The sequence below is a fragment of the Coregonus clupeaformis genome, chromosome 19 (genome assembly GCF_020615455.1).
Source record: "Coregonus clupeaformis isolate EN_2021a chromosome 19, ASM2061545v1, whole genome shotgun sequence".
Classification (NCBI taxonomy): domain Eukaryota; kingdom Metazoa; phylum Chordata; class Actinopteri; order Salmoniformes; family Salmonidae; genus Coregonus; species Coregonus clupeaformis.
The window spans coordinates 58,864,601-58,878,062 of record NC_059210.1 but is presented as its reverse complement, the minus strand read 5'-3'; the positions used below and the strand labels follow the sequence as shown (position 1 = coordinate 58,878,062).

Here is a 13,462-nt window from a genome sequence, read left to right as displayed (position 1 = left end):
CTCAGTTGGTAGAGCATGGCGCTTGCAACGCCAGGGTTGTGGGGTTCGTTTCCCACGGGAGGCCAGTATGAAAAAGTCACTCTGGATAAGAACGTCTGCTAAATGACAAAAAAAAAAAATGACCAGACCAACCTATAAGGAAGAAGCTGAGAGTGTAGATTGAGAATAATGTCAGTGATTCTATGAGAATAATGTCAGTGATTCTAGAAGGCAGGCCAGGCTCAGGACAATTCTAAAGTCAAGTTGGAGCCAGGTCTCAGGGGATGACCAGACTGTCCTTCTCCCGCTCTATCCCTCGGACCAGCTCCTCCACCCAGCGCACCTCCGACGCCGCCTGCTCCGCCCAGGACCTCGTAGCGGTTCTCCAGGCGCCCAAACTTCCTCTTGAGTGAGTTAGCGGCCAGCATGGCGGGCGCGGGCGGTCGTCCTGGCTCTGTCTGCACTGGGCCTGGGTACACTGCAGCGCCTGGCGGATGTGACCCAGGTCGCTGGCGTGCTCTGGTTCTCCTCCTGGTACCAGCCCTCCTTCTCCTCATAGATAGAGAATAGAGCAGCCACGTCCTCCTGACATGACCTGGAGAAGAGAGGGGGATGTTAGAATGAATGGATAGATGTATTGTTGTATCTAACTAGAGCGGCTTTATATGTATTTTTAATAATCACATACATTAATTAATCCTCCCATTCATTGAATCATCCATCTATCCATCCGTTTATCCCTCCCACCTCTGGTTGTGCTCCAGGTCTCTCAGCCCCTCCTCGGCAGCAGCGATCTCCTCCAGCACCTGGGAGAAGCGTTCAAAGTTGACGTAGGTGTTGTTGGGGGGCATGGAGGAGTGGGACTTGATGGTGTACTCCTTTAGACGCGTCGTCTTCAGGCTTCTTTTCGCTCTCCTCCTGGCGCACGTTCCGCCTCTTGATCACCTGGGAGGAGAGGGGGTTTAATAGATAGTAGAAAAAAAGAGGGGCGAAATGTGCTCAATTCTTTTGTCTAGCCAAAAAACTTCAGTATAATGGGTGCTATAAGCCAGGAGTTGCATATATTTTTGGGGATTAGTGATATATTTTTTGGGATTACTAATATGTGAGGTACAGTATGTATGAGGAGATGGTGAGAGGTGCCTACCTTGATCCAGGGATGTTGAAGGCTTTCATCGATGGTCATTCTCTTCCTGGAGAAATAAGAGCATTTGTAAATGATTAGATATGAAAATCAATGACTCATTTCTTCCTTACTTTTATGCCTTGGTATTTGCAATTCTAACATTTCCACCCAAGACCAAGGTTCACCTAGGCTATGGTGCAGAAAGGTACAAACCTTAATTTCTTGCTAGGTTCCCCTAAGATAATATGCTATTAAAAAGACAGACAAAGTGCATGGTTCCTGTGTATGTTATTTTAAGCATTCCCTGGCATATTCCGTCCAGAGTAAACCAGGCTTACTTGGGATCCTTGACCAGCAGCCGTCTGATGAAGTCCTTGGCCAACTCGCTAGTGTTGCTGAAGTACTCCTCGTCAAAGTCATAGTTGACTGCTGAGATGTTGGTCAGAGTCTCCTGCTTGGTCTCCCCCAGGAACGGAGAGGCACCACTCAACCTGAGGACCAACAGACAGCATGGTGAGACCACCATACCGGAGGTAAAACAGTAGTATTATGTCATCTTTCAGGCCATGGCCAAACATTATATACAGTATATTGGCTTACTTGCTATGTCATAACTTTGACGATGGAATTACTGAGAAATAACTGTCACTTCTATAGTTGTCATTTGTAATGCAAAAATGGATATAGATTTGAAACACTTTAACATAACACTGTTTATGTTGCTCAACTGACTGTATGAAAAGAGACAAACATTATAATGTGAACCAGTACTTACAGAATGTATGTGATAACTCCAATACTCCTGGAGAGACAAGAGGGACAGAACTTAGTGACATTTACCCTCAGAGCGAAACAACAAGAAAACATTCTCGAAAACATTTTAAAAAAACATTTAAAATAATCTTAGTCCATTTTACCACATGTCAGCCTCCAGGCCTAGCGGTTCATAGTTGACTATCTCTGGAGCTGTAAAACAAGCAGCATTATTACCGGGATCGCTTTAAAGCCTTAATTCAACTCAGATGGTCGTCAAGGATATCCCAACACACAGACCTCCACTTAATAAGATAAATGTGAAGGAATATTTACCCTATGTGGGCATACCATAACAATAAGATATTTGTGTAAATATACATTTTATGGATACTGTATGTGTTAACAAGGAATGTGTAGGATAGAATAGAACAACTTTATTTTTTCCAAAGGGAATCTGAACCTGAAGTGAAAATAATACATTTGAACATAAAAGCCGTACTGACAGTTCATGGCTCTTTTGGTCTTGAGGGGTAGGAGAGGGTCTCACCAACGAATTCTGGCGTTCCGAAGATGCTCTTAAACTTGTTCCCAGCTTTGATCTGATGAGCGATGCCGAAGTCGATGAGTTTGATCCTGGGGTTGGGAATATTCTTATCCAGCAGCATAATGTTCTCCGGCTGAAACAAAAACAAACAAGCATTCCATAATACAAGTTAGAAGAGAATGGATACACTACAGATGTTTTGAAATATAATAAAAACTTCAAAAATACCTGACCGGAATTATTATTATATCCTAAACGGTACACTATCATGGTACACTACATGACCAAAAGTATGTGGACACCTGCTCGTCGAACATCTCTCTCCAAAATAATGGAAATCAATATGGAGTTGGTCCCCCCTTTGCTGCTATAACAGCCTCCAATCTTCTGAGAAGTCTTTGCACTAGATGTTGCCATAAGAGCATTAGTGAGGTCAGGCACTGATGTTGGGTGATTAGGCCTGGCTCACAGTCGGCTTTCCAATTCATCCAAAAGGTGTTCGATGGGGTTGAGGTCAAGGCTCTGTTAAGGCCAGTCAAGTTCTTCCACACCGATCTCAACAAACCATTTCTGTATGGACCTCGCTTTGTGCACGGGGGCATTGTCAAGGGCCTTCCCCAAACTGTTGCCACAAAGTTGGAAGCACAGAATCGTCTAAAATGTAATTGTATGCTGTAGCGTTAAGATTCCCCTTCACTGAAACTAAGGGGCCTAGCCAAACCATGAAAAACAGCCCCAGACCATTATTTCTCCACCAAACTTTACCGTTGGCACTATGTATTTGGGCAGGTAGCATTCTCCTGGCATCTGCCAAACCCAGAGTTGTCCGTCGGACTGCCAGATGGTGAAGCGTGATTCATCACTCCAGAGAACGCGTTTCCACTGCTCCAGAGTCCAATGGCAGCAAGCTTTACACCACTCAAGCCAACGCTTGGCACTGCGATCTTAGGCTTTTGTGCGGCTGCTCTGCAATGGAAACTCATTTCATGAAGCTCCAGACAAACCAAACAGTTCTTGTGCTGACGTTGCTTCCAGTGATAGTTTGGAACTCGGAAGTGAGTGTTGCAACTGAGGAGACGATTTTTACGTGCTACAGCACTATTCTGTGAGCTTGTGTGGCCTACCACTTTGCGGCTGAGCCATTGTTGCTCCTAGACCTTTCCACTTCACAACAGCCCTTAGAGTTGACCGGTGCAGCTCTAGCAGGGCAGAAATTTGACGAACTGACTTGTTGGAAAGATGGCATCCTATGACGGTGCCACGTTGAAAGTCACTGAGCTCTTCAGTAAGGCCAATGTTTGTCTATGGAGATTGCATGTCGGGTGTGCTCGATTTTATACACCTGTCAGCAACGGGTGTGGCTGAAATAGCCGAATCCACAAATTTGAAGGTGTGTCCACATACTTTTGTATATATAGCATATGTGTTTAATAAAGACAACTGTTGACTGTTTAAAACACCAGCCTGAATCGTGTTCACTAGGCACCAAACAGCTAACCAGGCAGAGACTACCTGGTCTTAATAATAAGAAGCGCTAATTTTCGTATTCCATTGCAAAACGTTTTCTGTTGAACATGACCCTGGCTTACCCAGCTCCACAGCCTACAGTCCACCTTGTGATCAAAGTGTGCAATGTGTTTGAGTGCAGGTAGTAGACCTCATCTGAGATCTGTGTGTACCTTGAGGTCAAAGTGAGCTATGCGTTTGGAGTGCAGGTAGTGGACCCCAGCCAGGATCTGTTTGAGGAAGTGTGTGGCCTCCTCCTCTGTTAAAGACTCCTTCTCTGCCAGGAAGTCAAACAACTCCCCTCCAGACACCCTGAAACACAACACAGACTAATCTCTAAAACAACACACACAACTAGCATCTCAACAGAACCACATCAGGATGTTTTTGGATTTTTCACTTTACAAGAGAGCAGGAACAGACTGGCACCCAGGCTAATTTGAACCCAGGTTTGTGGCCATACGTATCAAATGTCTGAGTAGTTGTGCTGATCTAGGATCACATCCCCCCTGTCTATGTAATCGTATTAATTGTGATCTTAAAGGCAAAACTAATCCTATATCAGAATTTCTACTTTGACACTATTTATGAATATGACCCTGGTCTCATCTAGTCGCCCTTACAGCTCCAGGATGAGGATGACGTCAGTCTTGTTCTCAAAGATGTCGTGCAGCGTGATGATGTTGCTGTGCTGGATCTCTCCCAGGACGTTCACTTCCCTCTCGATCTCCTCGCGGCTCGCGCCCGGCGGCTGGACGACAGGCGACGCTTCTTGATGAACTTGGCGGCGTACTCAGAGCCAAAGGGCTTCTCTTTACACTTCCGTACGATGGCAAACTGTCCGCTGAGGGGAGAGGGGAAATTACATAATGAGAATGATGATACAAAGTAAAACATGAACATAGAATACACAGGAAAGAGTGACTGGGCCACAATCAGATAGCTCATCTAGAAAAATCCAGATTTTAAGCAATATACCAATCTTGACTACAGATTGTATAGGCTGGTGTTCAGTGGCCGCATTGCAGCACTGGCTGGCAGTTTCATAACTTTGATGTAATAAAACGCCAAGGTAGTGGGTTCGATCCCGGGACCAACCATACACAAAAAAAAAAAAAATGTATGCACGCATGACTGTAAGTCGCTTTGGATAAAGCGTCTGCTAAATGGCATATTATTATTATTATTATTAATAAGACGAAGACCCTAAGCAAATGTAAAGCGGGTGGGAAAAAAACACCCAACATTTGATTTAGTGCATGGTAATGCTATAGGAAGAATAAGCTATGAATGCTGCATTCCAGTGAGTCAATATGTTCCTATAGAAATGTCTTGGGTTATTGTCTGTCTGCAAATAACTGCATTTTCTGCTCTGACATTTAATGTGTCTGCAAGCCCTTTCCCAGGGGTTAAAACAAAACTCCCATGACTGAAACTTAAAGGCATCCACCAGTGATTTTTGAACTTTTCCTGTTGAAAAGTGATATTACAAGTATAAACACAGTAAAGTACCCACTAAAGAGTTAAAAAAAAAAAGTTTAGCAAAATACTGTTTTTTTAGACAACTGCAAACTTCAAGGAGGAGGGCATTCAAGGTGTTGGTTTGATGGGTAGTCGTGATGTCACCGGCCTCCCCCTTGCTGTGTCATGACTGACCTGGACCACCTATTGAGCCTTTTGTTAAGTAAATCAGGTGTTAAATGAGGTGAAAAGAAGCCTGGAGTGCCACTTTAAAGTCGATCTCAGATCGATTGTCTGGGGCCAATTTAACCTCCCCTTTCATGTAAGAAAGTCATGACCATCATGCTTTTTGGGAAAAAATATAGTTTTGTACATTAATTAGCTATGTTTGACCAATTCCAGTCCCCTTGTTTTGGGGGTCCGGGGTCCTCCCTGGGATAATTCTCATGTAGAAGGACTGAGAAGCTTTTTAAAAAAGGACAATCTACTCCAAAATGAATGAAAATACAATTATGCTGATAACATCTAAAATATAACTTCCACCTCTAGAAATGAGTCAAATAACATATTGGTGAAACATTAATTTTTATATTGGACCATGCATATAGCCTATGCATGGTCTATATAATCAGACGTGCTATTAGCAATAAGCATTATCACCTGTAGCCCAACTGATGCAGCACAGTGGCTATAAAATGTACAGTGGTGAATTTTTTATGAAAATATCGGTGGGGCAAACTCAATCAACAAAGCTCATAGGCATCGAAACCAGTACACTACACTGGCTACACATTGAGTCCCAGAAAAGAGTTGAGCCACACACAAACGTTATAACACGGGTTATTATCAGTTTATGGCTACTTCCCATATCTTTAGCTCTTATTGCACGGGAAGACCACGGTAGTCGAGCATACTTTTATAGAGTTAACTCGCTAGTAATCTGTCTGCAATATTATGTGCGTCTGCCTGCCTGATACAAAGGGGCCCAGGTTAACAATATGCAACGTTTAAGGCTATTCTCTTGCTTAATCTATTGCACAGTTCCAAATACATTTATAACTAACCCTTCCTTTACATGTGGTTCCATGCGTATTACAGTCTGCCATCAAACATCAACAATAATATACAGTGGGGAAAAAAAGTATTTAGTCAGCCACCAATTGTGCAAGTTCTCCCACTTAAAAAGATGAGAGGCCTGTAATTTTCATCATAGGTACACGTCAACTATGACAGACAAATTGAGGGAAAAAATCCAGAAAATCACATTGTAGGATTTTTAATGAATTTATTTGCAAATTATATGGTGGAAAATAAGTATTTGGTCACCTACAAACAAGCAAGATTTCTGGCTCTCACAGACCTGTAACTTCTTCTTTAAGAGGCTCCTCTGTCCTCCACTCGTTACCTGTATTAATGGCACCTGTTTGAACTTGTTATCAGTATAAAAGACACCTGTCCACAACCTCAAACAGTCACACTCCAAACTCCACTATGGCCAAGACCAAAGAGCTGTCAAAGGACACCAGAAACAAAATTGTAGACCTGCACCAGGCTGGGAAGACTGAATCTGCAATAGGTAAGCAGCTTGGTTTGAAGAAATCAACTGTGGGAGCAATTATCAGGAAATGGAAGACATACAAGACCACTGATAATCTCCCTTGATCTGGGGCTCACGCAAGATCTCACCCCGTGGGTCAAAATGATCACAAGAACGGTGAGCAAAAATCCCAGAACCACACGGGGGGGACCTAGTGAATGACCTGCAGAGAGCTGGGACCAAAGTAACAAAGCCTACCATCAGTAACACACTACGCCGCCAGGGACTCAAATCCTGCAGTGCCAGACGTGTCCCCCTGCTTAAGCCAGTACATGTCCAGGCCCGTCTGAAGTTTGCTAGAGTGCATTTGGATGATCCAGCTGTGCCTAACATGCTTATAACTGCATTTGTAAAACGATGCCACTTGCGCAATTGAAGGAGTAGAGAAATAAACATAGCAGCAATGGAAAACTGTGTTGCCCCTCTTTTTTAACAAAGGCCAAAACTGCTTTCAAAATAAATTTGCCAAAACTGCTTTTAAAAGTGTTTTCCTGTAATTGCATTAAGAATTATTGTGCATTGACTGCTTGCCAGAATACGTTTCACTGTAGGCTACACACCACTTGTCACAGTGCGTAGTTAAGGGACGGTAGACAGAGCGCTCGTGGAGTGACATCCTTTTCATTTAAACTTGTCACACTAAGTATTCAAAAATAAACAAGGAGAGAAAAGCACCAAGTGACTTACGTGCTGTGAACACAATTGCAGACAGGCACAAACACCGAACAATGATCCACACACAGGTGGATGTGAGAGGTGCCTAATACTATCCCCAATCAGAGACAAACTCTAGACAGCTGTCTCTGATTGGGGATCATAAACCACCCCTAGTTATGATGTGAAGGCTTGACTGTGGTCCTACCCCTCCCCCTAGTAGGAGTAAGGCCTAACCACAGTCAAACCCTCACACCACTGTTTGAATTGAGCGCTGCGGTGGTGCGCATTATAGACTATTTCATTCCCTTCATCTGAACATTGGAGTGTCAGCAACAATCACGCATGTCAGTTCAGTGCACACAGCATAACAGAGAAAATAAAACACTTGAGAAAACATTTATTTAGGAAAATATTTCGTAGAACAGACATGCTTCTGTATTAGGCCATGTCACCCCCCCGCAGAGATTTTTTTATAGCGGATCTATGATGTCAATGATGTCATTCTTCTGCTGCAACGCTGTAGCAAACAACCCTACTTCCATATAAAGGTAGGAAGTCAGGTTTAGTGTGTCCCAAATGTCACCCTATTCCCTTTATAGTACACTATGTTCAAGTAGAGCGCTATGTAGGGAATAGGGTGCCATTTGGGATGAAGTCAGGTTTAATCCTCTACAAGCATATGACTCATTCTATTGCTCTAGCTCTGTTTAGTTTACAAGGACTTGTTAAAAACAGAGCTTGCATAACAAGGCAGAGTGCGATGCAGTTTAATAAACAGTCCCACAAATACACTGGGGATGTGCCAATGGATGTTTTCCTCCAGCTATCCATTTTCAGGTTAAATAAGTGGTATTATACTGGTATATCATTATGAGAGTCAAACAACGGATTCTATATTAAAAAGATTGTTTGGAGAAATTGTGTTTCACTTAACATGCAAGCGAGAACTAAAAGTTGACAAGAGATCTGCATTATTCTGTCACCTCATTCAAAACATATTCATTAGTAGGCACACTTGATTGAGCTTGTCTGCTGTGCTGGGTAGGCCAGGTTTAGAGTTTACCTCACTTGCCCTGAAGTGCGAACTCTACTGATAAAGAAATGTGTGAGTAAGATATGACTAAAATGTCACACCCTCAGTTAAACTAATAATGTATGACTATAAGAAGACTATACGTGTGTATATATATATATATATATATATATATATATATATATATATATATATATATACATACACACACACACACACATATATACATACATATATATACATACATGTATATATATGTATGTATATATATATACATATATATACATACATGTATATATATATGTATGTATATATATATACATATATATACATACATGTAAATATATATATATATATGTATGTATATATATATATATATATATATATATATATATATACATACATACATACATGTATATATATATATGTATGTATATATATATATATATATATATATATATATATATATATATATATAGATGCATATTTGCCCAGCAACAGAGTATTTGTGTGCTTGTAATTAGGCAAGCAGAAGTGCAAACGTTGAAACCAATAACAGGAGACCAGTTTCAAAAAACAGAGGTCCCCACACAGGGAAGGGGAGGGAGAGGCTTGCAGAATATTGTGAGAACAGCGATAACTATATATGGGAATAGAGAGCAAAATGCAGCTTGCCCGAGCAAGGAGTAGGCTATGATAAGAACATGTGTGTGTGTGTGTATGTGTGAGTATAAAGAGACTGTGCGCCCATTTTGTGGCAGAGCGCTCTCTGAATAAATACTGATCATTGTATGTTGGGACTCTGTCTGATTCATTGAACTGGAGCTTTTACAACCTTCAGGACTCAGACAGAGATATAAAATAGTTCCGTTTGAATATTGAGATACATCATTCTCGTGACATCTACCCACTGATGCAACGGGCAAGCTGAATCAAGTCAAGGCTAGTATCATCCAGCAATACAGTATCACACACACACGTCCGATCTTGAAAAGGCAGAAGAATCTGTGTGCTCTCAGATAGTATCTAGATTTGGTGTCTCCCGAGTGGCGCAGTGGTCTAAGGCACTGCATCGCAGTGCTAGCTGTGCCACTAGAGATCCTGGTTCGAATCCAGGCTCTGCTGTAGCTGGCCGCAACGGGAGACCAATGGGGCGGCGCACAATTGGTCCAGGGTAGGGGAGGGAATGGCCGGCAGGGAGGTAGCTCAGTTGGTAGAGCATGGCGTTTGCAACGCCAGGGTTGTGGGTTCGATTCCCATGGGGTATGAAAAAAAAAAATTCAAAAAAGAAAATACAAATAATGTATGCACTAACTGTAAGTCGCTCTGGATAAGAGCGTCTGCTAAAAATGACGTAAATGTAAATTAGTAGTAGTAGTTAGTCCTACACTTGTCAGAACTTACCTTCCCAGCTCCTCCCCCATATCGTAGAATACCTCCACATCCTCTTGCCTGAAGCCAGCCATGGTCTGACTGGGTTGCTGCTGATAGAAGCTGTGTCTTGAATCCAACTGAAATACAGAACAGGGGAAAAAATTAGTTTTAGTAACTGCCAGAGAAAGAGCACAAAGGTTTAAGACCAATATCATAACAATGACAGATTCATGCGATGTTGACATGAGCAGAAATGCCTAAATGAACTACAGGTATGATTGTTGTTGTCGACATGTTATAGCATCATTAGGTGGCAGGGTTAATCAAATCAGCTCAAACAAACACATACAGTATGGATGTATGACAGTGTGCACATTCAACCCCAACAGCAGTGGCCGTCCTTATTTGGCCAAAGTCAACATAGCAGGCTGATGAATCCACAGTCATATTACGTCATATTCTTCCATCAACTACCTAGCTGATTAAAGGCTCTCAATGCGGTTTTAACATGACATTAGATAACCATTTTCTCACTTCTGTCATCAAGAAACAAACCTTTCTAGCTATATCTAGATAGAGTTCAATGTGTCAAATCGGATGGCCTTTTGTCTGGACCTATGGCAGTCTCTATGGGGGTGCCACAGGGTTCAATTCTCGGGCCGACTCTTTTCTCTGTGTATATCAATAATGTCGCTCTTGCTGCTGGTGACTCTCAGATCCACCTCTACGCAGACTACACCATTTTGTATACATCTGGCCCTTCATTGGACACTGTGTTAACAAACCTCCAAACGAGCTTCAATGCCATACAACACTCCTTCCGTAGCCTCCAACTGCTCTTAAACACTAGTAAAAACTAAACGCATGCTCTTCAATCGAACGCTGCTGGCACCCGCCCACCCGACTAGAATCACTACTCTCGGCGGGTCTGACCTAGTGTTTGTGGACAACTACAAATACCTAGGTGTCTGGTTAGACTGTAAACTCTCCTTCCAGACTCACATTCAGCATCTCCAATCCAAAGTGAAATCTAGAATCGGCTTCCTATTTCGCAACAAAGCTTCCTTCACTCATGCTGCCAAACACGCCCTCGTAAATCTGACTATCCTACCGATCCTTGACTTCGGGGATGTCATTTTACAAAATAGCCTCCAACACTCTACTCAGCTAATTGGATGTAGTCTATCACAGTGTCATCCGTTTTGTCACCAAAGGCCCATATACTACCCACCACTGTGACCTGTACGCTCTTGTTGGCTGGTCCTCACTACATATTCGTCGCCAAACCCACTGGCTCCAGGCCATCTATAAATCACTGCTAGGCAAATCTCCGCCTTATCTTAGCTCATTGGTCACCATAGCAACACCCACCCGTAGTCTGCGCTCCAGCGGGTATATCTCACTGGTCATTCCCAAAGCCAACACCTCCTTTGGCCGCCATTCCTTCCAGTTCTCTGCTGCCAATGACTGGAACGAACTGCAAAAATCTCTGAAGCTGGAGACTCTTATCTCCCTCAATAACTTTAAGCATCAGTTGTCAGAGCACCTTACCGATCACTGCACCTGTACACAGCCCATCTGAAATTAACCCACCCAACTACCTCATCCCCATATTGTCATTTATTTTGCTCATTTGCACCCCAGTATCTCTATTTGCACATCATCTCTTGCACATCTATCATTATTTATTGCCTTACCTCCATAACTTGCTACATCTGCACACACTGTATATTGTCGTAGTAAATATATAATGTTATAGCTTGGTCTGACTAAAATCTTGTGCATGACCCATCTTGTGTTGGGCCTTTGTATTTAATACAATGCACAAAGACTTCTATCTTGTCGGCCTTATCAGCAGGTGGCTATGGACAACACCCACGCCATAGGTCTCTCAGTTCTCCCAAACTCACGACTTCTTGCTCTGAGGACATACACACACACCCCCACACACACACACATATACACACACACACACACACATCATCATTGTTAAACATACACACACATACACACACACACACATACACACACGCACACACACACACACATCATCATTGTTAAACATACACACACATACACACACACACACACACACATACACACACACACACACACACACACACACACACATCATCATTGTTAAGCACACACACACACAAAAACCCCCCTTCTCTTAGGCTGAACATCTGAAGACAGAGAACCCGACTCAGAGCCAATGCAATGGAAGTGACCTCGACCAACTCATCAGGACCAATCAGAAGATCAGAACTACTAGAATCAACCTACTTTATTTTATTGTATAAAATGTCAGCACACAATGTTTAGGGGCTCGCTCTCTCAGATATCTCCCTACGAGGTTGACGAACGGGTCCGTGCACGCGATTTCAGATATCTTTACCTCTGCTATTATTATACAATTATCCACCTTGTCCAAAAGTCTCTACTTGGTCTCCGTTCTCCAGTAAACTTGTGATTATCAACAAAATATATATTTTCTGTTGTATTTTTGACTATGTTTTGTTGACCCCATATGTAACTCTGTTGTTGTTTTTGTCGCACTGCTTTGCTTTATCTTGGCCAGGTCGCAGTTGTAAATGAGAACTTGTTCTCAACTGGCTTACCTGGTTAAATAAAGATGAAATAATAATAATAAAAATATCCAGCTAGCGAACGAGCTAGCTAGCTACGTCTGGCCACTCCTTTTAGATTAAAATAACAACTCACCGGCAAACCTAGCTAAAACACCGGACTGATATAATGGGTCGAATCGATAACTATTCATAAAATGTAAGCTATAGTTACAATTTGACAAAACTATGTATCTAGTTAACTAGTTAGCTTCTAACTTACATTAGCCAGCCTAGCTATCCATTTTAGGAACTGCTGCAAGCTAGCAGTGCTTGTTATCCAGAAGGTCGGGATTGGCGAACATTTGTGTAAAACGACACCATAGCACTTTTATTTAAAAAAGGGGGCGTCATTAAATCACAATAATGATAGATAGCTACTTACATTATAACTTTAACTGGCTACGGGTCCCGCATTCCTCTCCGGAGTCAAATATGAGATGGTTAAAGATAATTACACGCAGCATGTTCAGTTTCAGGATGGACCATATGGCGTGAGGGTTTTATAGGGGTTTTGGCGTACTATAACCCCAAAATGTGTATTGCCGCCACCAATTGGACGGGTTGAAAAAACAAGGTAAAAATAAAATCCATACGTGATAGGGAAAACTAACCTAATCCACCCAAATAAAAATAGTACATTGACAAAAACAAAACAAACTCCCACTTCTTCCTTCAAATCTCCATATGGCTTGGCATGTGACAATACTCCATGCAACTCCGCCGAGAACTCTTTCAGTCCCAGGAACCGCACCACCGCAGCCACAATAATCTATGTTCCTGGACCTTCTCTCCACCTTGG

The 13,462-nt window shown here is 42.4% G+C and overlaps 1 pseudogene; it reads right to left on the bottom strand.

Annotated features, from left to right (window-relative positions):
- Positions 1–256: 256 nt before the first annotated feature.
- On the bottom strand, positions 257–13,119 carry LOC121557540 (annotated as a pseudogene).
- Between the last annotated feature and the right edge of the window lie 343 nt (positions 13,120–13,462).